General features: G+C 40.2%; 1 long non-coding RNA gene across 2 annotated transcripts; it reads right to left on the bottom strand.

Annotated features, from left to right (window-relative positions):
* Nucleotides 1-1,553: 1,553 nt before the first annotated feature.
* On the bottom strand, nucleotides 1,554-3,302 carry LOC109866147 (uncharacterized). Of its 2 annotated transcripts, XR_004204628.1 has the most exons (4): nucleotides 2,814-3,302; nucleotides 2,532-2,704; nucleotides 2,327-2,429; nucleotides 1,554-1,979 (listed from the first exon to the last, which is right to left on the bottom strand). It is a non-coding gene; the product is annotated as an uncharacterized LOC109866147 (long non-coding RNA). The 2 variants fall into 2 exon arrangements; XR_002251660.2 differs by having other exon boundaries at nucleotides 1,554-2,429.
* Between the last annotated feature and the right edge of the window lie 1,601 nt (nucleotides 3,303-4,903).

Genomic DNA, 4,903 nt, shown 5'->3' with positions numbered 1-4,903 from the left:
TTTGAGTTCACCTACATGCATCCCGTGCGCTTGAACAATGAGTTCTATTAGGCAAAGCAAATGAACATGCTTTTGATTGTGTCATCCTCATGAAATGGCTGCAATTTGCCACCAATCAGATCACTATATCCCTGATAAAACAGAGGAATTAAAGACTAACCATTACAGTGTTTTGTTCTAGACAGATCGGCTTAATAGACAGATAAACAACCTGGGGAATACACTGTAATTATCCTACAATAACCAGACACACACAGTCACACACACCTGCGCATACACGTGTCTTTACGCTGAAGTCTTTATTCTGAAGCCCTAGTAAAGCCTGGGCCTGTCATGCCTAATAATGCCCGCCGACCAAAAAGTGTCCCCCTCTGCGTCACAATGGGATTCGATAAACTATTACCGTCCATTGCTATATTCACAGTGTGATGACCTAATTAGAATTTTGATGATCATTACAGCCAAAATGTTATTTTCATCATTGCTATGCAAACCAGGATGATTTCTCAAGTTTTGTTCAGAGAACAAAATTAAAACACTACTTCGAACTACTTTTGGGTACTTTGTTAACATTACATTAAATCCATGTCTTAAACGTCGCTACGTTTCAGAAGTGGCAAAGAAAACGTGTAGTCTGCTTGACACATTAAAGTTACTTTACAGATCAATAAGTCAGCTAATTTCCACTCCATTCATATGCAAATCATATTGATTCATACACTGTCATGTTTTTATTTTAACCTGCTATTCCCTTGTCTACACTGAAATAATATCATTTCAGTAGTGCTCTATTATGATTCATTGTTTTCTATCTTGCATAGCTCATTAGTACACCCTTGTGGTTGACTATATATGTATCGTTGGTCCTAGGATACAACAATGAATAATGTGGAAGAAATAAATACCATCAAAGTGAAGTGCTTAGGGTCCCAAAGACCTCCCCATTATTGATTAAGGGGACCTTAAGATTCATATGTGTTGCTGCAGGCCTTATAATAAGATACTGTTGCTATGTGTCTAAAAACTCTGCCACTATATGTTGCACAAGCTATTAGTCTTTGTGGTTAAGCCTTGGCTGTTGCAAGAGTATGCTTGCAGGCTAGGTCTGAGTCAGATCGAAACTAGATAGAGAAGTAACCCACTGTCTGGTTTTGACATTTTGATCTTGTGTGACAGTGGACAATGCAAATAAATTCAGAGAAGCTACTGTACTAGGTTGCCTTACAAGGTAACCTCAGCTTATTGATACACACACACACACACAGTACATTGACATAGGTGCTCATACCACTAGGGAGTGATCACATGTATAAAATCAGCTGTGCCCTTAGGTGGGGTGCAGAACTTACTCTGAAACATACATGCTGTTTCCAATGTCAACTTCTGTCTCAAATTGCAATAAACGTTTGATTGATTTACTTCAAGAAGATATTGTCTGACTACTGATTTCACCAATAAGCCAACGACTGACAAGGAACCTACCCCAACAAAAGGATACCGTTCAACTTACAATAATGAACACCTTGTGAAACAGTTGTGAAAACCAACCTGGCAATATTTAAGATTTTAATACATAAACCCTTAGATTTTTTGGTACAGTTGTGTCAGTATATTTTCCATTTTTTTGTACACTCACATGGCAATCAGACTAAAATACTGAATTCTGGTGTGGAATATTGAGGTGGTTGCTGTGTGGGTGGGAGGTTCTGCCTGTCAGTCTGAAAAGGGGGACTTAAAGTGGGAGACTGCAAAGTCCAGGCACTGCTGCTTTCTGAGTGTTTGCAGTGCTAGTGTTTTTAGTTCATCTTTGAATCTCACATATTATGTGCCCAGTATAATAGAGCAAGAACACTATTTTAGCAGATAATGACATGACAATAACAGTAGCTGTAGATGATGTAATGAAAAGTTGAAGGGTGATTGGTAATGGAGGACATCAGGTGGATCCACGTCTGGATGTTAGGCAGAACCCCTATGTCCTGGAGAACAGGAACAGCATTAAAGGGAACAGGTTAGGAGACAGAGACGTAAACAAGCAAACACACAAGTTACACTGTACTGTGAGAAAATGTGATGGATTGGCGCAGTGTTATAAATGGGAGATATGTACTTTTCAACAATTTTGGAAGGTATAGACTACCCCAAGCTGGTCCCCCTCTGACTCAGAGCATAGAGAATCAGACTGATCTGAACTCAACGGCTCTGGTGGATGGGATACCTCCTGCAGGGCTCAGACAGTCGATGGTCCTTTGTAGAGGTAAATTGAATAGGTAATTTTTATCTACCATTTCTTGCTTTCTCAAATGTCAACCAAAGCTTAACATACTTTGTCTATTGGGCTTCACTGAAGTGTAGGGCGTCAGTGCTTCAGTGGTCAACCGTCTAACTGCTAAAACTGGAGAAGATTGTTTGTTTCCACCGAGGTAACCCTAGGTAGACAAAGCTAAAAATATCAGTCCTAGAGAAACTAAAACAAGCTTCGGGTTATTTTGTGTGCGAATGCAAATAGTTATGATTTTTTAAATATTTACCTTAACAGATCGTGACCCCAGAGCAGCAAGGTTTCCCAGGTCTCGCCTTCCTTTTGTCCTTCTTCCAAACCAAGTAATTCGCCCAGAACGTCGTAGCACTTGGCCCCCTTCTTGATTCTGCCCCGGTAGCTCTCCTTCTGTTTCTCCTGCACCTTGACAATGTTCAGTCTCACCTTGATTGATAACAGGAATAAAGGCAATTATATTTCATATTACAAATACATTTCTTACATATCTCTTGGAGGGCCAGAACATAAATTAACAGTGGACAATTATTTTTACTTGGTCAAAAACCTCCACATATTTCTCAGTCCATGCCTGAAGGTGGTCTTCAAAAGCGTTCCGATCTGGTTCGACAACTTCCACCACATCAGGTGAGCTTTCAGTGATCTGAAAGTACTTTATTCAAAAATAGCAATTGACAAATAAAAACAAAGTTAATCACAAATTTGAAAGATATAATTATCGCAAGTATTGTATATACACAATTGCATTGTTCACCTCAGTCAACAGCTGCGGCTCCCATCCATACTCAGTGGAGGCTTGGATGCTGCTGTTGAGTGCAAAGAAAATTACCTTCACGTTGTTCTCCCACCCTTCCTGGCTGGAATGGAGTCGATGGAATGATATCAACCACACACGTTTGATACCATTCCATTTACTGCATTTCAGACATCCTTCAATGGCAGTCTCTATGGGGGTGCCACAGGGTTCAATTCTCGGGCCGACTCTTTCTCTGTATATACAGTTCAAGTCGGAAGTTTACATACACCTTAGCCAAATACATTAAACTCAGTTTTGGACATATCCTGACATTTAATCCTAGTAAACATTCCTTGTCTTAGGTCAGTTAATTTAATTAGGTCAGTTACTTTAATTTTAAGAATGTGAAATGTCAGAATAATAGTAGAGTGATTTATTTCACTTTTATTTCTTATATCACATTCCCAGTGGGTCAGTAGTTTACATACACTCAATTAGTATTTGATAGCATTGCATTTAAATTGTTTTGTGTTGGCCACTTCAATACCTTGGCTTTGTTGTCCTTAAGCCATTTTGCCACAACTTTGGAAGTATGCTTGTGGTCATTTGTCCATTTGGAAGACCAATTTGCAACCAAGCTTTAACTGATGTCTTGAGATGTTGCTTCAATATATCCACATAATTGTCCTCCCTCATGATGCCAACTATTTTCTTAAGTGCACCAGTCCCTCTTGCAGCAAAGCGCCCACACAACATGATGCTGCCAACCATGGTCATTCACTTGTCATCCCCAAAGCCAACACCTCCTTTGTCTGTCTTTCCTTCCAGTTCTCTGATACCAATGACTGGAACAAATTGCAAAAATCAGTGAAGCTGGAGGCTCATATCTCCCTCACTAGCTTTAACCTTTTTGGAATAGGGGGCAGCATTTTCCCTTTGGGATGAATAGCGTGCCCAGAGTGAACTGCCTCCTACTCTGTCCCAGATGCTAATATATGCATATTATTATTATTAGTATTGGATAGAAAACACTCTGGAGTTTCTAAAACTGTTTGAATGATGTCTGTGAGTATAACAGAACTCATATGGTGTCATGCATAGGTGTAATAGGTGGCAGGGAAGTCAGGTGCAGGAGAGTCAAATGGAGTGTAAAATGGAGTCTTAATAAAGTCCACGGAGTATGCTCCATAACACTAAATGTACATAAACACACAAACATGGGTACAAGGACCCGACACGCACTTATACAACAATCACACTACACTGACAATAAAACAATCTCTGACAAAGACATGAGGGGGATCAGATGTTTAAATACACAACAGGTAATGAATGGGATTGAAAACAGGTGTGTGGGAAGACAAAACCAATGGAAAATGAAAAAAGGATCAATGATGGCTAGAAGACCAGTGACGTCGAACGCCGAGCACCGCCCGAACAAGGAGAGGCAACGACTTCGGCGGAAGTCGTGACATATGGCAGGCGAAAACCTAAGAAAAATCCAACCAGGAAGTGGAAAATCTGAGGTTTGTAGTTTTTCAAAGCTTGACCTACCGAATACACAGTCGGATATGGATAAAGTTGCACTTCCTACGGCTTCCACCAGATGTCAACCGTCTTTAGAAACTTGAATGAGGATACTACTATAAAGGAGGGGCTCGTGAGACCTGTTTAAGTCAGTGGTCTGGCAGAGTGTCTCAGGCTCGTGACGCGCGCTCCCGACAGAGTTAGCTCTTCCATTGCTTTTCTTCAGACATATGAATTCTCCGGTTGGAACATTATTGATGTTTTATGTTAAAAACAACCTAAAGATTGATTCAATACATCGTTTGACATGTTTTAACGACCTGTAATGGAACTTTTCAAGTTTTTGTCTGGACGAAGTTGGA

Source organism: Oncorhynchus kisutch, linkage group LG21 (genome assembly GCF_002021735.2).
Source record: "Oncorhynchus kisutch isolate 150728-3 linkage group LG21, Okis_V2, whole genome shotgun sequence".
Classification (NCBI taxonomy): Eukaryota; Metazoa; Chordata; class Actinopteri; order Salmoniformes; family Salmonidae; genus Oncorhynchus; species Oncorhynchus kisutch.
Note: the sequence above shows the minus strand (reverse complement) of the source record. Positions and strands in the feature narration are given on the sequence as shown.